Raw genomic sequence first — 23,376 nt, forward strand, 5'->3', positions numbered from 1 at the left:
ACCGAAGTTCTCCAACATGGGGTCTGGCATGAATTCACATGCTCGTCAATATTCCCCGTCGTCAGGCTGGGAATCCTCAGTAAAAAGAAAAAACTGTTTAGCTTTAAAACAGAATTTCTCCTCTAAACCAATCACTGTCCTCTGGGTCATACTGCCCCCATCAAATGACAGTCCTCTCCCTAAGCTCCACCGCTAGTGGCCATCTTCAGATTCTTCCTGCATACTTCAGTGTTGGGAGTGCTCTTCTTGCTCTCAGCTATTTTTCATATTTGGAGTTTTTTTGGGTACATTTTGGATAATGTTTTTGACCGAGTTTTGGCTCATTGTTCGACCAGAGGTAGGTTACCGGCAGCTGGGATCATACTACATCATGGATCTTCCATCGAGTTTCTAGAAGGCCTGGGTTTGGGCCTACTTTGCGCCTTTCCACCCTGGCCGATGAGAAGAGATGCCTCTTCAAACTCTGCGCAAAATGTGGATTGAGTAATGTGTACATCAAAGATCGACACCATAAATGTCTGTATTGCTTGCATCCGCACCATGATGAGGAGGCATGCAAAGTCTGCTGTGGATTTTTGAAGAAGATACAGAAGGATCGCTACAGCAGACTAGCAGCGTGGCTCAAATTGGGCAAGGCCTCTGACTCTGCTTCCGAGCATGGTCATGTTTTAGGAAAGATTTCGTAATTGTAGGTAATTTTCCTTCCATGTGGCAACCCCTAAACATTTTGCTGTTGTTTTTCACCTTGTTCTCGACTTTGCCAGAGAAGTGCAGCCTTCTGCCGCACTCCTCTGGGCTTTCGCTCCTTTCTTACGGGGAAACTGACATGCCCTTAAGACAGTCAGTACCGGGGAACGCTGTTTCCCGTAGTTTCTTTTATCATGTTGCGGCTTTCGTGCAACATGACACAAGAGGGCACTGTAAGCTAAATTACAGCTCTCTTAGGTCTCTAGCCTTCTACAGGCCCTAGATACTCGTTTAGGATTGTATCTGATCGGTGCAAGTGATTCAGGGACAGGAACGGTGGCAGCGATCGTTTCTTGTGTTTTGAGCTCCTTTTGGCGTTCTAAGCGCGTTTCTCGCGCTTAACCCAAAATGGTGGCCTGGCTCCCAAAATGGCCAGACCACGAGGCTCCTTTGTCCTGTCCGCTGACCGTCTTGCTCCCTTCACCTTCCCCAGGTTGAGCCGACCCGGGGCCTTCCTTATTTGGGCATGTACTTTCCCGCTAAACACGGATGCTTTCGCGGGCTTCTACATGTCTTGTGTGTGCCTCCAGGATGTGGGCTGGGATGTCTGGTCCCAATACACATCCTGGGTGCCAGAGAGTCTAGGGTGGTGTGAATGCCTGGGACCACCGTGGTCCGTGATTGGTCCACGAATGGTGTGAGTGTTGATGAGCGGATCTCCCATTGGGTCCCCTCCGTTTTGGCGCGAAGGGAACCGTGGATAAGAGGGGGCTGGAAACACCACTACCAGGTCGATCTCCTGAGTTCTCACGAACGAAGGAATACAGGAGCCAAGTATCCTGCAACCACGAGGCTGGACCGAGGAATCGCTGGTGACCCGCTGAAGGACTTCTCCTCTGCACTGCTGTCGCCTTGTGAAACCCTTTTCACCTTTGATCGAACCAGAAGGCCTGTACTGGTACTTCGACCCTTGGAATAGCGGGAACAGCTATTCTCAGCATCTTCACCATCTCCTGCCAGTAAGCCTTAGGAAGCGTCTCTGGGCCATCCAGCTGACTGACCAGCTTACACGGGAGCCTTGCTCTGTAACCGCCGCCAGGTTGTGTAGTATTTTGAGTCCTTGTCACTCTCACACGCTTCGTACACTTGGCGTTCCCAGGTCTGAAGTGAGTAGTGTACATTTGGCTCAGATAAACACGGCCGCTCCGTTGCCTTGCTGTGGTAACAAACTGTGCGGGTTTCTTCGATTGGGACGTCTTTTTACTCAACACGACGACGAGGCGTTCCCTGCTCTTCTGAACCTGCCAGCTGCTGAAACTGACGCGGAGAAGCCTGGGTCTGCTTGCATCGGGGACCGGTGAGTAGCATAGCTAGGATCTGGTCGCCCTCCTGCAGGAGCCCATTGCTTTTCCCCGCTGTGTCAAACAGCACCCTTTTCCGTACTCGCGCTCTGCGTCTGCCCACTGTGGAGGCTGCGCTTGAGTCGCGGAACTTGTTCTTCTTTTGTGCACTAAACTGAACTGCCTGATTTCCCTCGAAGAGCTTCTCCTTTTGCCCGTTGGCACCAGCGCGTGCAGGTACTTTTGAGCACAAGGCTCCACTCTTCGCAGGGCTCGGACTTCCATCTAGTTAGGTGCCTCTGAAGGCGAACTGGGTCTAAGCATTATTGCGCACTGCCTGTTTTCCCTCCCCTTTAGGTGGACTACACATTTCGTGCATATAACGCTTGAGACTTGTTGTATTTGTATATATATTGTGTTGATATGGTATGTGTTGGTTTACTATCGTTATATTGTGATTTTCTCGCTACGGTCATTGATTTAAAGGCCTTGAAATAAATGTGTATATATTTTTAATATAACAACTGTTTGGAGTAGTTTGTAAGTGATCTTGCTTTGTGTGCTCATTGCGGGCTTTCAGTCACCCTCACCCCTCTTGAGACCTAGTCTTGACCGCCGCGATCGCTACCTTGATTGGTCTGGCTCGTCCAGAGGTTACCCTGTTCCAAGTAATTAGGTTGGCCTTCTGAACTTCTGCGCCACCAGGACAGAGTTCAGAAATCCGTCTTAACATCATGCTTCCCCCAGGACCGGCCGGTCCTGCAAACGAACTCCCTCCTTTTCTCTTCGCCCCACTTGTGTTGTCTCTTGTGTTGTTTTGTGTATATTTGTCAGTTTGCTGTTATGTTTCGCAGGATAAAGCTATTATGACAGATTGAAGATGTATGATGCTTATATTGTTCTGTAAATTAAGTTGTGACGCTTTACTGTGAGACATTGTTTACTTTATTGGTGGTTGTTGTTGTTCATTGCAAACTTAATAAAGTGTTTAAAAAAAAAAAGGAAAAAAAAAAGTTTGAGATCCTTTGAGTATGCCCCGCCCTCGGTGGTCCCAAAGAAGGCCAGACTGCACAACGTTGATCCGACTTTGTTCGCCGCGGCTGTGGGTCCCAGCTCGGGGAGGATGAGGTTGCCGTCTCAGTCAACCTCTATGGCGAGCCTACCTGTGAGGGTTGCTCCCTCTAAGGAAAAGTCCTTGACAGCTTCAGAACTCTGCTTACCATCAGCAGACAAGACAACGAAGGAGAGATCTAAAGGTGGCCCTTCACTTCCCCCCTCAGCGATACCATCGACAGCTGAACTGGCCAAAACATCTTCGTCATCGACCACGTTGACGAAGGCTCCTGCTATCACCCAGTTAACGAACTCTACTTCTTTGTCCAAGGGGGGGTGCTAACCATGAAGGAGGTGTCCACGGTCACAGCGGTGGCAGCCCCGCGGGTGGCCCTAACGCCATGGTGCGAAGCAGTTGCTGTGGCCCCAGCAAAGACCACTGGAATGGGGACAGCTCCACTCACCGCTCCTCCCCAGAAGTCTCCAGAGAGGGGAAAGGGTAAAGCTCCTACTGACCCTAAGAAGGATTCGGACCCACAAGCTGCCCCAGGGAAACCGGTTCAGATTTAGATGAGCTCTGAGGAGAGCGATGATAATCTGCCCGAACACTATTTTTCGGACCATAAAAGGGGGCCATGGACTGGTGTCTGTAGGTGGATCCCCACAAGTTGAGCTCGGGTAGCCCACCACGCCAGAGGATGTGCATCAGTCCGAATCCTCCACTGCCCATTCCTTTCACGCCTCAGCCGAGGGATATGTTTTTGGACATTCTGATTATGCTGCACATGCTAGTTTCAGAAATTCAACAGATACTGCCTCCCACACCGGGCGCTGCTCCGTCTAGGTGTCACCAAAGGCCAGCTCCCGGGAGTCCTCCCCAGCGCAAGAGCAGGTCAAAGGACCCAGCTGGTCCAAGGCGTCAACCGACACAGACGCCTTCTCCCCCATCTTTGCACTTGACTACGACTGAGGATCCGGCAGCACACACGTACACTGGCACGGATACAGCGACTACGGCCACCGACGAAGCTGATTACTTCGTACCAGCTGACGGGGAAACTGTAGGCGCGGATGAACACCGGGCCTCCCCACCGCATGAAGTTGGCTCTTTTCACGCTATGATGTCCAGGGCCTCAGAACATTTTCAACTGGTGACTGAAGCTGAATAAAAGGGAAGGTTTCCTTTACCAACGCTATGAGTCCAGATGGAAGACCATCATGTCTGTTTCCTTGCTAGATGATATCTGGGAAGAGGGCTTGGCCCTAATGAAGACTCCGAGCACCGCTCCACTCAAGCGGGATAGGCTTGAGAAGAAATAGTCCCAGATTCAACTCCCAAGTGCCTGAGTTCCCAGCCTTCTCCCAACTCTGTGGTCTCAGCCACAGCCAGGAAACGCTCAGCGAACCAGTCTTCCTCGTCCATGGTGCCCCCCCCGGACCATGAAGGGAAGAAGATGGACGCAAAGGGGAAAAGGATCAACTATACTGCTGCCAGAACCATTAACGTTGCTAACGCCTTGGCCATTTTGTCCGCTATGATCAGGAACTATGGTATAAATTGGGCCCTATTTTGGATTTCTTACCCGAGTGCAAAAAGTTGGAAGCTCTGGCGCTGTTCCAGGAAGGGGAAGTGGCATTGGACCACGCCATTACAGTGGTGGTGGACATTGCGGACACAGGTTCTGTGAAATGGGCAACAGAGTGTCTCTTTGTTGGCAGGGATGGCTCAAAGCCACCAACTTCACACCGGATGTTCAGTCCAAAGTGTTGGACATGCCATTTTTTTAAAAAAAATCTTTATTTATCATCACACACAGGTAATGCACGTACATTTATACAATCCTCTTAGCCACCTCACAACGTAAGCAATTAGTTCCCTTCTGAGCCTGAGTTTTCCAGTTCTGCCATGTCCGCCAAGTATTGTTAGTATCTTGCCCATATGTTTCTGGGCCTGTAGGAGGGTAGCACCGAGTCTATATATAATTCTTCAGTGTCATTAGTCCATACCATGTCTCTGTCCCAGTCCGCCTTGGTTGGCGGGTATGAGTCTTTCCACTTCATTAGTATTGCTCTTTTGGCTATTAATAAGCTCAGGTTCAACAATTTCCGCCATGTCGGATTCATTTTCCCCACTGCCCCCAACAGACATAACCTCAGTGACCAATCCACCGGTTGATCTGCCATCCCATCCATAGCATTGCAGATCTCTGTCCAGTATCCCCTCAGTTTTGTACATGCCCAGAGCATATGAAATATATTAGCGTCTTCCATGTTACATCTCGGGCAGGTTCCAAGTGTGGCAGGCTATATTCGTTTGAGCTTTGACGGAGTATAGTGCGTCCTATGTATTATTTTATAGTGAATTAGTTTGAATCTGGAATTGCATGATATCTGTTTGGTTAGGGCGCAGATCTGGGACCATTCTTGCTCATCTATTTGTTGCCCCAAATCCTGCTCCCACTTGCTTCTGGCCGTATGTTTTTCTACAGGGCGAGACTGTATTATAACTTTGTAGAGAGTAGAGACTGTAATTTTTGTGACCCTCCCGTAAACATATATCCAAGCCCCATGTTTATCTCGGGTTCTTTCGGGAAGGTAGGGGATGCGTTTTGTATGGCGGTCTTTACCCGAATATATTGTTTGTTTATTTGTATTTCCCACTATATCCTTGATGTCTTCCCATTGCACAAAGTATTTTTCCGGAAATAACTGTCCCCATTGTGTGATACCCCTGGTGGTCCAGTGCATTGCCACTTCACTATCTATCTTGAAAGGTGTATGGTGGTCGCCCCATAGTGGCATACTTGGGTGGTATAGCCTGTCAACTCCAAATATGTCAGCTATTTTAGCCCATGCCGTGGTCGTTACTCTCGTGAGGTCTGTGGTGTTGTAGTGCTTGGGGTTGGGTCTAGTCATCTTGTGTAGTGCTGAAATTGCTTCACGTTCTTTCAGAGCAGGAGGTGTAGTCACTGGGTTGAGAAAATGTGTGGCCCATTGTGCCGCGTAGTGTACCTGTGCTTCCAGGTAGTATAATTCCAGGTCAGGTGCCATCAGCCCGCCCCTCGCGTAAGTGTCCGTTAATATCTTCCAGTTTAGTCTAGGTGTCCTCCCCAGACAAAAGCAATGCAGGCGCTGTTCATTTTAGCAAACTGGGTACGTCCAGGCCAAACCGGTACCGTGCTGAACAGATAGAACAGCTTCGGCAATATTATCATTTTGATCAGAGCGATTCTCCCCATAATTGATATGGGTAGGACGCTCCATCGCTTCATTTTAGCGCATAAAGTGTCAGCTAGTGTATTGTAATTTAGGGTTCGGGACAGTTGGGCCGTTCTGTCAATGTTTGCTCCCAGGTACAAAATATGTGTCGGGCTCCACATGCAAATTCTGAGGTTGTGCTGTGTTGTCTGTGAGTGGGAATATTTCTGACTTGCTTGGGTTGAGGCGTAGGCCGGAGTATTCAACAAATCTTTTGACTTCCGCCAGGACCTTACCCAGTGAAGGATCCGGGTTTCTCAAATATATTAGGATATCGTCTGCATATAGTGTTATGATGTGCAGTTTGCTCTCGATCCATAGTCCATATGGGCTGTATCATGCTCTGAGAATATCCGCCAGGGGTTCTATTACTAGGGTGAACAATAGGGGTGCCCCCACGCAGCTCTAGTATGTCTGTTAGGGTGCTACCAATTGTAATCCTGGCATAGAGACATGTGTATAGTATTTGAATCCATTTAATGAATTTCGGGCCAAAACCGTAATTACGCAGAACCCCAAACAGGAAGGGCCAGGAGACGGCGTCGAAAGCTTTTTGCATATCGAGGGATACCGCTATCCCCTGGGTTTCGGGGGGTATTGTGGCCAGGACTTTGTGGCATCATCTTATGTTTGTTGCTGTTGATCTGCCCACTATAAACCCTGCTTAGTCTTCATGTATCATATAGGGCATAAGTGGTGTTAGTCTAGTTGCTAGTATCTTGGCTAAAATCTTTGCGTCTGTATTTCTTAATGACAGAGGTCTATAAGAACCACACTCCTCTGGGGGTTTCACTGGTTTTAGCAATAGCGTGATTACTGCCTCTCTAGTTGTTTTAGGGAGTTCCCCTTTATTTAAGGATTCCATCCACACAGCATAAAGTCTGGGTGCTAACAATTGTCTGAATTCCTTATAGAATTCTGCTCCTAGGCCGTCTGTGCCGGGAGCTTTCCCGTTTGGGAGTGCCTTAATCGCTTCCAGTATCTCTGCCTCCGTGATTGGGTTCTCTAGTGAGTCCCTGGTGGAGTCGGCTATGAGTGTCGTTGGTATCTGAGAGAGATAATGTCTATCTCTTCCTCAGTGACGTTGCACTGGGGGGAATACAGTTTTTTATAGAATGCGTAGAATGTTTTTCACCTTGCTATGGTCTGTGGGGACCGTACCATCCGGAGTTTGTATGCATGGTATGGTTGTTGGACCTCTTTCCCCTCTTACCGTTCTGGCCAGTAGTCTCCCCGGGCGTTCACCTTCCCCATATCGGCGCGCCGCAATAGCTTTATCGAAGTATCGGATCTCCTGATCCGCTGCTTCTGTGAACTTCTCTAATTTGGACTTAATACATGCGCTAAGGTGAGGCGTTGGGGCGCGAACATACTGGGATTGCAGAGAGGTTATTTGTGTCTCCAAGCGTGCCAGTCTACCCCTGATATCTTTGAGGATACCGCTTTCAGTGGATATGGAATTACCTCTAATGCATACCTTAAACGCTTGCCACAATATTGCTTGACTGGTCACAGAGCTTTCATTAATGTCAAAGAATTCGTGTATTTGTTGCACCATGGTATTTTTGTATACCAGGTCCTGTAGGGCTGCGGGTTTGAATCTCCATGGTGGCCTGTTAGCTGTACCACCAGGGATTTGCAATGTTCTGGGGTCTATTCTAGAGTGCATGTCGTGCACGGTGGAGTAGTATGCGTTTTCACCCTCTTGGAAGGGTTTAATGTTCTCCATGCATCTTTGAGGTTCAAGTCCGACATATGGGCAAGTATTTTCTGTGCTGCCTTGGTTAACGATCTTGTTTGTGTTGATGTGCGATCTAAATATACGTCGAGGATGGTATTAAAATCACCGCCACTTATCACATAGGCCGTGGGATAGTTTGCCAGTTTTTCGAATATTGTGGAGTAAAATTCTGGGGCATCAATATTTGGTCCGTAGATATTAAGGAGGACTATCTCTTTACCACAAAGGGTGCCATGAAGTAGCACATACCTCCTCTCAGGATCACATTCAGCATGCATACAGTTATACGGCAGGGTCTTGTGCACTAAAATCGCTGCCCCTCTCGCCCGTTTGGAGTATGTAGTGAAGTATTGGTGCGTTTCCCCAGTTGGGTACCAATTGCCCCCCCCCTGCTGAAGTCCTACGTGGATTTCCTGAAGGAAAATTATCTTGGGGTTCTGTCTATTGATATATGCTAGAACCTTCCTTTTCTTGATTCTGGAACCCAAGCCTTATACATTCCAGCTCAGTATTTTAATATTGTCCGGGCCTACATTAGCCATTGTCTATGAGGTGATTACAATCATATGCATGACTGTTTCCGTTCCATCCCCAATAGCCTTTGCGCTCATTACCTGTGCTTTTTTTATTAATGCCGTTCATACCGTAACTGAACCCCAACAATCCCAACTCATCCCCTCCCCCCTCCCTCACAGGTCCCCTAACTTCAACTGTGCCTTTAGAGTCCCAACCCTCCCCACCCTTCAACTTTACTAGCACCTGCTAACTGGGGGCTGTGGCAGCTTCCAGAGCCCATGCCAACATAGGCTGTGTTGTGTATCCAGTTCTGCGTTGTTGCTCTCACTCATCCGTGCATCAGTGGGGCGATGTTCATCAGCGCAATTTATAGAGTAAGACATGTGGCCACAGCATGTGAGCCTCCCAGAGGGGGGGTCGTTGCTATTATTGATCCATTTTTATTTATTTTATTTTATTTTTTTTTCCATTTTTTTTCCACAATAACGTGCTTGCTGTTATATGTTCACGTGGGCTCATGAGCTCCCTTCTATTCCAGGTTGTCTAGCTTTGGCGGGGATGTGTGTTTCAACGAAGTTAGCTGCCTCTTCTGGGAATGTGAAGAAATATATTTTGTTTTGATGGTGGATTTTAAGTCTGGCTGGATAGAGCATTGCGTATTGAACTTGTCGTTCTCGTAATAGCTTCTTGACTCCCATGAAGAGTTTCCGTTCTTGTTGCACCGCCAAGGTGAAGTCTGGAAAAATACGTATGCTGTTGGCCTCCCATCTTAACTCTTGGTTTTCCCTGGCAGTTTTCAGAATCAAATCTCTGTCTCTGTAATTTATCATGCGGGCTATGATGGGTCTTGGATATGCCCCAGGTTTTGGCTTTGGGGCGAGTGATCTGTGTGCCTGTTCGACTAAGAACATTGACGACCAACCAGGATCTCCCAGGAGAGTGCGCAACAGGTCAACTGCTTTTTCCATTGATCCTTTTATAGCCTCCTCCGGAACTCCAACTATGCGAATGTTGTTCCGCCGTGACCTCGCCTCTAAATCTTCGCATTTGGTCTTCACGGTCCCTAGTTCTATTGCCATTGTGGAGACAGTATTCTTCAAGGTTTCGAACGCGTCCTCCGTGCCTGAAATTCTCGTCTCTGCCTCGGTCATGCGCGACGTTGTCTTGTCTAGTTGTGTTTTGATGGAGGCTACATTGGCTGTTAGCCCATCAAGTTTATTGTATAGGGCCGAGAAGCCTTGTTGCATGGCTAGAAAGACCGCCTGTGGATCCATCATCGGCGCCGATGGAGCCTGGTTTTCTTGTGAGGGCATTTCTTCTTCCATCTCGGGTTCAGTGTCTCTCTGTATTGCTGTTGTATATTTGTCAATGGTTCCTCTCCCCTTCTTAGGACCAAAGTTCTTGGGTATTGTTCTTACTCCGATGGGATGTATCCGGTATAGGGGCTCTGGAGTCCAGTATTCCGTAATTCTTATACCAGGTGGGTATGGTGTGGAGCCAAGTTAACCGAATATGGGGTGTTCGGTCCGCCTGTTAAGGTGATTCTGTGCTCCTGCTAGTGTTAGTACTGCCCAGGCCTGAACTCCCTCGCCCGGGGTTCTTCCTTGTCACCAGCCCAATCCTCGTATTGTACTGCAGCAATTCCGTGGTAGCCTGGAGGGTGGTTCATTGTCAGTGAATTGTTCGTACGCTGGTCTTGGGTGGGAATGCACACAATCAGCGTGATGTTAGGATTGTTTTTTGCACCCCCCTTTCCTTCCTCAGATAGTTTCTATAGCTGCCCAGTTGGAGTGGGGTGCTAGCTGATAGCCTATGCTGGGTGTCCTTGTTCTTCTCTGTCACTCGCCCTGTAGGTACCTGGTACATTGTTTGAGGAGGGCTCAGTGTGCGACCTCTTATTCCCTGCAAGGATTGCAGATGTCTGTTCATTTGGTACCCTCGCTCCTTTCAAGTGGCCCCCCACTTAATTCAATGCTTCTTCTTTGTAGGGGATGACGTGGTATTGGGGGTACTGAAGTTTGTATTTGCGCGAATCCTTTTGGTGTAGGAGCAGCCATTGTCAGGAGCAGGGCTAACACGCTCTGGCGTAATCCGCTGGTATTACTGCTGTTTATAGAGGCTGGGCTGGGAGGGCCCTGACCTGATCTCTGTGAATTGTTGCGTTGTGTCCCGGGGGGGAGAGCGTTCTGGCCACTCTCAGCAGGGTCAGATGGGGGGGGTACGATCTCGCTGCACCCCCCTCCTGCTTGTAAAAGTTCTGGGGATCCAGGGGGGGTTCCCAGCCCGGCCCCAAGCTGCCGAGTCTACCTCTACCTCCGTCTCCCTCCCGGGCTTTCACTTATCTGTTGGGACCGCCGCGCGATTGTGGGCCGTCTGTTGTCAGGGCCCCGCTGTTCGTGTAGCTTACTCTCACCTTCGCGATGCTTGTTTCTAGCGTCTCCGGGCCACTCCTCCCATGTCTGGCGCTGCGGTATGTCCGGGGGGGGGTCAGCAGGCGCTCGACGGAGTCCGGAGCGCCCGCAACTCGCCCCCAGGCGCTGATGGGCCGTGTGTGCCTTCGCCGTCCCTCGCGCTGGTCTGACGCCGGGCTCCTCCCCTCGATCCTCGGCGTATCTCCGGCCCTCGTCTTACGTGCTCACGGGATCTGAGTACTGTAATATCACGGTTTCTCCTGTACCTCTCGGCTCGGAACTTCGTGTGTCCAGTCAGAGGATGTTGGGGCACATTCTTCACGAAATTTATGAAGAACTGGATCTTTGTTGTGTTTATTTCGGCATTTCGGGTCTGGATTCTGCCGGAGCTCACGTGGAAGCAGCCATTCCCTTCCGTGCGCAACAGCGCCCCCTTGGACATGCCATTTGATGAAGAGAACCTCAATGGCAAGACCATCAGCGAGTCTACGCAAATTATCAAGACAGACAGACGGCACGTTCGCTAGGTGCCCTACAGCAACATTAGTCCTTTCGTTCCTCGACTGGAAAATCCAGCAGGTCCTCCAAAAGATATACCAGCCCTCATCAGCAGCTTCCCCACTGCCCGAATCAAGAGGCCTACAGAGGTTGCTCACAGGCATACGGCAGCGGAGGACAGTGCTGGGCAGGACCCCAACTCCAAAACAGGCATCAACCGGCAATGGACTCGGGCCCCTACTTGTGCACCCCAGGAGGAGGGCCGCTCGCGAGGTTCGTGGAAAACCATCACCACCGACAAATGGGTGCTGGATGCTCTCAAACAGGGCTACACCTTGGAGTTCCAATGCAGTTGTCCTCGAATTCCCAGGTGGCTCGACAAGAACATGTGGCGCAGCTGCTGCAGGAGGTCCACGCCATGTTTAAAAAGGGGCAATAGAGCCCGTCCCCCAGCGCCTCCGGCGCTCCGGTGTGTACTCCAGCTTCTTTCTGGTCTGAAAGAACTCAGGAGGGTGGTGGCCGATCCTGAACTTGAGACGCCTCAACAAATACTTGAAGTCCCAGAAATTCAGGATGGGCATGTTGCTGCTAGTGCTCGGCCAACTGGAGGAAGGCGATTTCCTAGCAATTCTGGATCTGGAGGACACCTACTCCCACGTACCCATCCACCGGAAGCACTGCAGGTTCCTGCGTTTCGTGGTCCAGGGACGACACTATCAGTTCAAGGCCCTCTCCTTCGACCTGATCGGCCTCAAGGGTCTTTACAAAGTGCTTGGCTTCGGTGGCGGCGCATCTTTGTCTCGAGGACATCCACATCTACCCTTATCTGGGCGATTGGCACGTCCGATCCCACTCCCACGCACTGGCGAGCCAGCACATGATTAGGACCGTACTTTTGCTGACGGATCTGGGATTTTACACAGTAACTTGTCTGGCATCTACCTCGAAAAAGAGGGTGATGGCCATCCTCAGGAAGGTGCAGCGCCTGTCGTCCGCGCGGTCAGTTACGCTGCAAGCCTTGAAATCGATGCTGGGCATGATGTCCTCTTGCATCAACCTCATCTGCCTTTGCCGACTGCAAATGAGGCTTCTCCAGGAGTTTCTGGATGCAAGGTGGCTGCAAGTCTCAGAATTCTGGATGGATAACATCGCCCTCAACGAGGAGTTCTGACGGGCGCCCTCATCTCGTGCACGGGGCTCCATTCCAAGTCTCTCCTTACCAGTTGATGGTCACCACAGATGCTTCTCTGGAAAGTTGGGGAGCCCACACCGGACAGTTGCATGAAAGGAGCCTCTGGCTGCTATAAGAAAAGACCCTTCACATCAATGTCCTGGAGCTTCGGGACATCTTCTGTGCCCTCAAGTCCTTCCTGCCCACGCTGAGGGGCAAGGTGTTGAGGATCTTCAGACAAATCCACTGCCATGTTTTACATCCGGAAGCAGGGCGGGACCCTCTCTCCGGCTCTCTCCAGGGATGCCCAGGATCTGTGGCACGGGGCCATTTGTCAGGGCATGTTTCTCGTCCGTTTTCACCTGGCGGGCACCATGAACACCATCGCAGATTCGCTCAGCAGGGAGCTACGTTCTTGCCATGAGTGACAAGGACCAAGTGGATCTTCTATTCCGCGAATGGGGTCAACCCGAGATCGACCTCTTCACAACAGCAATGAACTCAAGTGTCAGAGGTTCGCCAGCAGGTTCCCACAACCAAGGAGCATAGTGGATGCTTTTTTCCTTTAGAGGGACTATGCTTTTCCTCCATTCCTACTACTGCTGCAAGTGATCAACACACTAGAAAGAGTCACTGCAAGATGATACTCGTCACTCCGGCATGGCTGCAGCAAATCTGGTATCCAGACTTGCTACGTCTGTCGGCGGCCCCGTCCATCAGGTCTGCTACTCTTCCTGATCTCCTTCCGAGGGAGGAGCAATTCTACACCATGACCTGGAATCACTAAGCCTTAGGGCAAAGCTCCTGCAGCCCTAGAATTCTGAGATTATTCTTTACCAGCAGAATGTAAGGACATCCTGGCCAAGGCCAGAGCCTCTTCAACGTTGATATGCTACGGCCATTAGTGGAAGCGTTTCTCTGTGTGGTGCCAGGCTCAGAAGATTACTCCTCTGCGTGTCATGGCACCACATCTCCTACCATACCGGTTTTCCTTGGCCAAGGCTGGACAGAATCACTCCTCTAGACCTGGCCGCCATAGCCCGCTACACCAGGACGCCGGGTAGGCCTTCCCTGTGGTCGCAGAGGCTTGTCAAGGATTTCCTCAAGGACCTCTTCAGGACTTTTCCGCCGGGGAAAAGGTTCCTGCCCCAGCTTGGGAACTTCTTGCGGTCTTGACTAAGCTCATTGGGGTGCCCTTTGAGCCGATGCATCATGCCCTGCTCAAGTTTCTATGGTGGAAGACGGCATTCCTCGTGGCGATCACTTCGCCTCTGGCGCCAGGCTCATAAGGAACCTCAGTCCCGGCGCCAGGGGCGCCGGGCTCATAATTCTTGCAAAGGTGCTTGGGTGGACCTACCTGTAGCAGACCATGCTGCATACTCACCTTTGCAAATGCTGGCTGGATGAAGTCCCCAGCCTTCTGCTGGGAGGAACTATTCCCTGAACTGGGACTACTTTCTTACCTGGGTGGGGCTGGTGCCACTCCTTATCTCTGGAACACAGGAACTCTTTTACCTGGGCGAGGCTGAGGAAGAAGACACCCAATCACTCCAACACTATTTAAACCACACCCGATTGGGAAAACGTGCTTCGCGTTATTCTGCATCTGCACAGGACGCTCACCGAGTCAGCTCCAGCATTCCAGTGGCATCTCCAGCTTCAGCTCAGCAACCTGTGGAAGAAAGACACGAGAACTATACTTACCATCCAGGAATCCAGACACTGGCAGAACCTGCAAGCAAAAGAAACATAAGGTTAGCAAGTTGCAACACGTTCTCAGCCGCGCTCGCTTACCTGATCCATCTGTGCTTTCACGGATTCTTCGCGGCCTTCTCTTCAGCAGCCTAACGGCACCTCTAAAGACAAAGAACATTGTTAAGTAGGAATCGGGTGAAGGTGGCCGCATTTACTTTTCTTACCTGCTTTTGTGCACGTATTACGATCTCTTCAACCGCAGCAGCCCGGCACCTGAAAACAAGAAAAGACATTATTTAAGTGCCATTTAAAGACTGCAAGAAAGCCTAACACTTACGTGTTTCCCCACGTGCATCCGCGACTGGGAAAACGCCCGCAAGGTCCCGACACCTGCAAATAAGAAAAGAACATTGTTAGAGGTGCTAAAATAAGGTCACAGATCATTATACTCACGTACTTCGCACGTGCAACGGCAACGGACGAACAACGCCCGCAACATCTCAAGACCTTTAAACAGAAATCAAGGGACATTATTGAGGTGTCATTGAAATTCCCGTACCTACGAACAACCGCACGTGTCGTGCTCTCAGTGACCACGCCCTCAGCATCCAGGCACCTAAAAAAGACAATGCAAAGACTTCATTAAAGGTGCCCATCTCTTCAAGACTATAAACTCTTTATACCTACTGGCATCCGCTCGTGCAGTAACGGCGGCATCACCTTTTGGCATCTCAGCACCTGTGCCACTTCTAAGGCCACAAAAGACTTTGAGGACCTCCAGTGACGTAACTGGAACCCACGCACCCCTGCATAAATCGCAGGATGGAGAGCCCAGCATTTATACGCCTAAGGCGAGAGCTCACCAGGACATTGGACTTTCGGAGAGTTGGCGATTAGTGAGGAGGAAGTCCAGCCAAACGGTCATTAACCCTTTTTTCTTCCGCCTGCAGAAACCTTACCCTGCAAGTCAGACGGTCAATAAGAGGAAGCCCAGTCCAGAGAGTCATCCGAGCTCTACGCATCTCAATTGAAGAGACTATAACAGTTCAGCCGGGACCTGCGCCTCCGTGGGAATCGGGTGAGCGTTACACCACCTCCTTCCGTTTGGGCTTCGGTGCAGCCTCACTGTGCTCCAGCTGCTCCTCGGATACCGCTACGTACCTGTGAGCCAGCAGCGCTGCTGATTTGGGCGCGGTCCTTATGGCCCCTTCTGTTTGGGGTTGGTACTGTTGCTTCGGTTCAGGCGATCTCCTACGCGTGGTACCTCTTCTGTTACTGGATTTCAGGGTCGACGGAGAATGACGCTGGTGTGTTTTGTTTCTCTCTCTTCTCTTTGGTCCCCCCTCCCCTCCCCAAGGCCCCTCTCATGGTATCCTTCCTGTCCGGTCTGGGTTTGGTGGGGTTATCCAGGTGAAACCTCCTAATCAGACGTGGTGCGTGAATATGTTCACTTGGTTCCCAAGATCTGTCTTGAGGTCAGTACCCTTTCCAGTCCACTAAATAGTATAGCTTAGATCTGGTACGTTTCGAAACCAGGATGTTTTTAACTTCAAATTCAGGCTCTCCATCAACTAGCACAGGTTTTGGTGGTGTTAAGACTCAAGTTCCTGGTTGTACAGGTTTTACAAGTGACACATAGAACACTGGATGAATTTGCATGCTTGGTGGTAAGGCTAACTTGACGGCCACCGGATTTATCACCGATTTGATGGTATAGGGTCCTAGATATCTTGGACGAAAGGTCCGGGTACCTTTTTATGGGCACATGTTTGTTGGCAACCAGACTTCGTCTCCAACTTGGTAATCGGGAGCTTTCTTTCGATGCCGGTCCGAGAATTTTTTTGTGTCTGTCTTTGGCTTGCAGTAAATGTTTATTTGCCCTTTTGAAGGCTTGGGTTATGCTTTTGTGTAGAGTCTTTACCACTGGCACTTCCAAGGTCGTGGGGGAGTCTAGCTCAGAGGTACGTGGATGTCTTCCGTATATTGTGTAGAAAGGGCTTTGTCCCGTGCTGGTGTGTATGGAGTTATTGTATGCGTATTCCACTATCCATAACAAGTCTTAACAATTCTCTTCCACTTGATGCAGCATGCAACGTAGATACTGTTCTAATGTCTGGTTTGTTCTTTCTGTATGTCCATCCGTTTGGGGTTGATGGCTAGTGGATAATCGAACATCGATTTGTGCCATGGTACAGCATTTCCTCCAGAAGTTGGATACAAATCTGAGATAAGAACTGAGGGGAAACCATGCAGTTTTATAATCTGTTCAAGAAATGCTTTTGCCAGACCGGGAGCGTTAGGAAGTCCTTTGAATGCAATGAAATGTGCCATTTTAGAGAACAGGTCCACAACCACCAGAATGGTATTAAAATCTTGACAGGGAGGTAAATCTGTAATAAAATCAAGAGAAAGAGTATGCCAGGGAGCCGGTGGAATATCCAGTGGTTGTAGGAGTCCAACTGGTTTCTGTTTTTGTGATTTATTCTGTGCACATATCGCACAGGACAGAACGAATCAAGCAATGGCCTTACGCCAGGTTGGCCACCAATAATTCCGTTTAACCTTGGCTAGAGTCTTAGCAATTCCGGGATGGCCTTCGATCAGGGAATCATGATAACCAGACATGACCAATTCTTGCAGATCTTTACTTGGTAGATATAGTCGTTCCCTGAAGTAGGGTAATCCATCCAGAACCGTGTGATGTTAATTTTGGGAATTCAATTTCTGCAAGTTCTCGGGGTTCATTAAGGTTCAAATCTTATCTTGAAGTTCACTCTGAGTCAATCTGGTGGTGAGTCCCAGTAGTTTATCACGTGGGATGATGGCAACAGGGTCCAGGGTGCTGTTCGTTTTCTCTTCAACACCCATACGAGACAAGGCATTGGCCATCCCATTCCGAACTCCCGGTCGGTATGTTATTACGTAATCGTATTCTGCGAAGAATAGAGCCCACCGCAACTGTCGTGGTGATTGGGCTTTTGCTGACTTTAGGCATTGAAGGTTTCGGTGATCTGTGATGGTATGTCTGGCACCTAATAGATACAGCCGCCAGGCTTTGAAGGATGAGTTTATTGCCAACAATTCTGTGTCTGTAATTGCATAGTTAAGTTCTGGTGGTGAGAATTTACGTGGCCAAAAGGCCACGGGGTGTAATGGGCCTGTCTCTGGATCTCTTTGAGAGAGAACTGCTCCCATAGCTACGCTGGAAGCATCAGTTTCCACTACATAGGGGAGATCAGGGCGAGGATGTCTTAAAATTGGCACAGAGGTGAATCTTTTCTTGAGTTCTTGAAAGGCCTGTTCCGCCTCTTCAGTCCATTGGAATTTTTTGTTGTTTTTTCTCAGTAACGATGTGATTGGGTGGACTATCCGTGAGAAATCTGGAATAAATCGGCGATAAAAACTCGCAAAGCCGAGCATGCTTTGGGTTCCTTTAAGTGAAGAAGGTGACGGCCAATTAAGGATGGCATCTACTTTGTGTAAATCCATCTCGACTCCCTTTGGCGAGAGAACAAAACCGAGGAACTCAACTTCGGTGACATGGAAGGAGCATTTCTCGAGTTTAGCGTACAGTTTGTGCTGGCGAAGTTTTGCAAGGACTGAGCGAACATGTTCCACATGATCTCTTTCAGAGGGGGAATACACCAGGATGTCGTCCATATAGACCACGGCACAGACATCGATTAATTCCCGTAATACATCATTCATGAAGTTTTGGAACGCTGCGGGAGCATTGCACAGCCCGAAAGGCATTACTTGATATTCGTACAGGCCATACTTGGTGCGAAACGCGGTTTTCCATTCATCCCCTTTCTTAACACATATAAGGTGGTATGCTCCTCTGAGGTCTCGTTTAGTTTAGAGTCGGGCATCCTTAACTTGGTCCAACAGTTCCGGGATAAGGGGCAAAGGGTAACGTTTTTTTACTGTGATTTGGTTAAGTGCGCGGTAATCGATGCAAGTCCTCAAATCTCCTTCCTTCTTGGGTACGAAGAATAAGGGAGAGGCTGCCGGTGACTTTGACGGGCGGATAAATCCATTAGCCAGGTATTGATCCAGATAGGACTTCAAGTGGACATTTTCGGTTTCCGTAAGCGCATAAATTCGACCACAAGGAACCTGTGCGCCAGGTATCGGGTCGATCTGACAGTCATAGGGCCTATGTGGCAGTAATGTGTTAGCCTGTTCCTTCTGAAAAACATCTTTATAATCCTGATATTCTTTTGGTAAGGTGTCCATTGGTTCCGCGATCCCCGATGCTATTCCTTGAACAGATTTCAGGTCTGGCTGTGGTATAGATTTCGGGTAGCAAGTGTGGGCGCATTCGTCGGAAAAGGTCAGTCTCTTTCCACGCCAGTCTATGTGGGGATTGTGAGTTACTAACCATGGCATCCCTAAGATCAACCGGAACTGAGGAGCTTTGATGAGGTCAAACGTGATTGCTTCTTGATGTCCATCCTGACACAAAAGGGTTAATTCTGTTGTGCATTGGGTTACTGGTCCCGAAGCAATTTCTGTACCGTCAACAATAGTTACCTTTTCAGTTGTTGGTTTTGTGTATAAGGGAAGTCCCATTTCTGTTGCCAGATCTCGATCTATGTAATTACCAACTGCTCCGCTGTCTATATATGCCTCTATGGCATGCATCCGTGACGGTCGTTGGTGATTGATCAAGGTTGCTGGTAGGGCGAAATGTGAGGTATGTGACTCATCCTTCTCGCTCGACAAGCGGACCCCTACGCTTGCCGGGCCTGGTAGTTTTCCGATTCCTTTCCATCATCTTCTTCCTCTGTAGCGCCTACCACCTTCCTTCGCGGTTTCACTGGGCATTCTTTGAGGTAGTGACCTGATTTACCGCAGTATAGGCATAACTGTAGCTGTCTCCTCTTGTCTCTTTCAACCTTGGTTAAAGGGGGTCATACTCCTCCAATCTGCATGGGTTCTGTGGTATTTTCTGATGGATGTTGAACATTCTCCTTTGAAAGTACGTACATGGCACGATTTTCGAGTCTGCTTCGGTCTGTTCTTCGATCCTGTATTCTGTGGTCCAACTGAACTACCAGGTTGATGAACTCTGCACAGTCTTTAGGTGGGTCTACCACTTGAGCAAGGACATCCTTCAGGTCTCCTCGGAGGCCCAGATGAAACAACGTGGTTCTTTTATCTTCTGGCCACCCCGCTTCTACATCCAGTCCATTAAAGGTGGCAATATAAGTCAGCAAATCTTGATCCCTTGGTGGAGGGACAGGAGTTCGTTATCAAGAGCTTGTCCATGCAGGTGTCGAGCAAATAACTTTTCCATCTCCTGTTGAAAACCCCTAATGTTCTGCAGCTCACTAAAGGTACCAACCAGTCTGCGGCACTTCCACTCAAATATGATAACACGAAGGCCACCCTCGCCTGGTCGTTTGGGAAAGCCCCAGGCCTACAAAGAAAATGGAGGCGGCACTGGTTCATGAATGTTGCGTACCTTCTGGGGTCTCCATTAAACCGTTCTGGTGGTGCCAGGGGTACTGCTGCCGGCAACGTTATCTGTGCTGGATTGACTGATGATGGTGTAGAGACGGATGGGGCAAATCCGGGCAATGGAGCCTGCCCCGCCTGTGTTTGTAGTAGCTGTTTGCTGAGTTCATCAGCACAGTCTTTTGTGACTATTAACTCTCATCTTAAGGCATTGGTTTCTTGCCGGGCTGCGTGTACCTCGGCGCGTAATTGTCCCAAAAGCTGGGCTAACTGATCAGTTTCAGATGTCTCCATGACACCCAGGTTAATAAGGTTTAAAAGCTTCGTGTTCTGTTACGCTCACCTGATATCCCCGGGGGTGTCTGGAAGGCTCTGAGATCTGGAACCCTGGATGCGTAGTTGCCCAGTGCTGAATAATGAATCTGCAATTACAGAAGGGAGGATTTGTGATAACTGTCTCTAATGGGTGAATCTCCCACCTCCCTCTGACCGATTCCCTTCCCACTGGGTTCTTTTCTCACCTTAGTAATTTGTAGGGTGAGCTATCCGTCCTGCGTTTCTTGGGCAGGGGCGCTTGACGTTTGTTGGCGAGCTGCCCGAGTTGCTTCACTGGTGCAGTACGCCTTCCTTGGGCCCAGGCCTGCTGTGACCCCGAATATGCTGGTAGGCAGGTAGGTTTGTTAATTGTAAGTCTTTGTTCTGTTTATGGTGGGAATTCGCTAATGTCTTTATCTCCTTCTTTTCAGGTGCAAAGGTCTTGATGCTGGCGTGCCGGATGGAGAGGCACGTTTCTAGGTAAGAGAAAGCGCGGTGTGGTGCTGCGAGTGGATGAGAGCGCGATGAAAAACAGGCCCCGGAATCCGTTAAGGTAAGTACAGTGCTGTGCGGTTGTTTAATATTGAAAGCGAACCTGAATATGTCTCTTTTCCTTTGCAGATGTTGCTGTGGTGCTCCGGATGGAAGTGTGGCGTAGTGCAATGGAATTCAGGTAAGACTGATAGAATTATATGTTTTGGAAGCGCGCGTTCTAATATTGTTTTTCCCTTTCTCGTTCTTGCAGGTCACAATGTTCGAACAGCAGCTGTGGTAGCGGTTCGCCAGTAGTCCTTAAGCTAGTACTTACAGGTGAGTGATGTTTCTTCTTCTCTCGGTTTCCACAGATTGCAGCCCAGTTGAGATGCTGAGTGCTGGATGGTGTTTTCTCAGGTAAGACAGAATAATCTTGTTCTTGCAGGATTACAGGAAGCTGCTGAAGACCAGGTGCTGGACACGGTGAGCGTCACGCTGGTGGTTGCAGAATAACACAAAGCGTGTTCTGGAGTCAGGGTGTGGTTTATACAGCCCAGGTAAAGTAGTACCAGGGAAAGTAGTTCCAGGCCTGCCACACCCAAAACACTAGACCGCATGGCTTGGTTCTTAGAACTAGACTGTGTGGGTGCTTCCATGTTGGATTTAAAGGCCCATGTAGATAAATGGGACCTAGTTTGAACAGCCCTTCCTTCCTACATATGAGCCTGGTGCCAAAGGCGCCAGGACTGGCTCCAGGAGCCCTTTTGCAGTGGTTTTAAGGCCCTCAGGGTTCTGGTGGGAGCCTGCTTGTGGCACAACTTGTGCCCCCTCACAGTGGTCATGACAATGTTTGTTAGCCTGTGTGGGCTTCAGCCTGCTCAACCCTGTCTGGCTGTCACCTGCTCCACCCCCTTCAGTTGTATTCAAATCATTAGCCTCGTTTGGGCTCAGCCCGGTTTGGTTGGTTGTTGGTTCTATCCCCTTTTGAGATATTCAGATCGGTAGCCCTGTGTGAGCATTTGGCCTGCTTAGCCCAGTTTGGTCACTCGCTGCTTCCACCCCTTCTCAGGTATTTGGATCAGAAGGCCTGTCTGCGATTTGGACCTGCTTAACCCTGTTTGGAGGGTCGTTGGCTCCACCTCCTTCCGTTTGGGCTTCGGTGCAGCCTCACTGTGCTCCAGCGGTACTGCTACGTACCTGTGAGCCAGCAGCGCTGCTGAGTTGGGCGCGGTCCTTATGGCCCCTTCTGTTTGGGGTTGGTACTGTTGCTTCGGTTCAGGGGATCTCATACCCGTGGTACCTCTTCTGTTACTGGATTTCAGGGTCGACGGAGAATGTCGCTGGTGTGTTTTGTTTCTCTCTCTTCTCTTTGGTTCTCCCGTGGTTCCCTGCTTTCCAGGAGTCTTTCATTAGAGCGGCAGCAGTCCGCGGGTTGTTATGGGGCTTTGCCTGCCACAATGACGGCGTGGTTGTCAGCTCCTAATGACCGGGAGCATCCACCTCTGTCCTGCAGGCCAGAGTTTCCTGCTCTTCTGCGGGTTCTTTCTCTGGCTTGACCGTCCACATTATTTAAGCCCGTCCCTGGAATGGAAGGGAGGACTCTATTGGCCCTGCTTTGTGTCGAGAGGCAGAGACCAATCCAATTAAAAATGGAGCCATCCACCTTAAAAGGGCCATGTATGTGTTTGCCCTATTCAATTCCAATATAACCAACAAACATAGGAGCAGTGGAGGGTTGATATGATGGAAGGTGGGTTTAGAATCCCTGCTTGGGCAGTCCTTGTCCCCAAACGAGGACCCCCTGTGGGATCTCGCATGCATTGTCCCTTTGTGAGGGTATTGTTTAACAGGTTCACCTCCCTAGTCCCAAAGGGGTTGGCTCCCCCTTGGGGAGAAGATACAAATTCCCTGGATTTGTCACAGTACGTCCACAACTGGGCCACGTTCACAAATTGGAAACTAATCTCTCCCATTGTATATACTGGTAAGATGTGTTTTAACATGAACATGCACTCTATCCATGTAGTTGAAATCTTATTAAGTTTAAATCTTAAAGCTGCACCTCACGTCTGTTCTTAGTAACTCAACACAGTATATATCCATCAGTCCTACTCCTAAGAATCCGACCCTATACCCAGAAATAATGTAGCTGGGACATAATAATACTGTGGGAAATATTACAGGAAGTAATAATTTATAGACTATGTTTGACATGAAAAAACAAGAAGCAAAAGATTGCAGAATGTCTGGTTTATAAAAATAATTCAAACTATTTACTTTTTTAGTGAAAAAATGATAACTAACTTCTAATTAGATTTATAATTCTAGTTAAAGTTTGTATCCCCAATTTGGCCATAATTACACGAAGAAACCCATATTTATGTTAGAAGCTTAGTAAGACACAATTATTAAAGTAAGATGTTTTTTTTAATCTAAAATCGAAATTAATTTGTACTTTGCTGGTTCAGTAAAAGTAAAAAGGCATTTGTTAGCTGTCTAGGCAATCTGTGCTTGAAATAAACCCAAAGAATCATTACAGACAAACCAGTTTTTCTCATTGCAGCAAACTTGTATAATGACCACTGTGAATCCTCATTCCTTCATGGAATATAGATCCAACAGTTTGAAATAAATGTTTTTGTGATCTAGAGACATGCCTGTGCAAAGTTCAGTATTTCGGTATTGTTTATTTATTAAAAATGTGTATAATCTGCACCACATGCCCGAAGGCCTCAGAGCGCACACACACACCAG

The 23,376-nt window shown here is 49.1% G+C and overlaps 1 protein-coding gene across 2 annotated transcripts in view; it reads left to right on the forward strand.

Moving 5' to 3' along the window:
• The window catches only part of SLC18B1 (solute carrier family 18 member B1), a 759,286-nt gene that overhangs the window by 179,060 nt on the left and 556,850 nt on the right, over positions 1 to 23,376 (forward strand). The gene's annotated exons all lie outside the window — the stretch shown is intronic.

This window comes from Ambystoma mexicanum, chromosome 4p (genome assembly GCF_040938575.1).
Source record: "Ambystoma mexicanum isolate Mex_15411 chromosome 4p, UKY_AmexF1_1, whole genome shotgun sequence".
Classification (NCBI taxonomy): Eukaryota; Metazoa; Chordata; class Amphibia; order Caudata; family Ambystomatidae; genus Ambystoma; species Ambystoma mexicanum.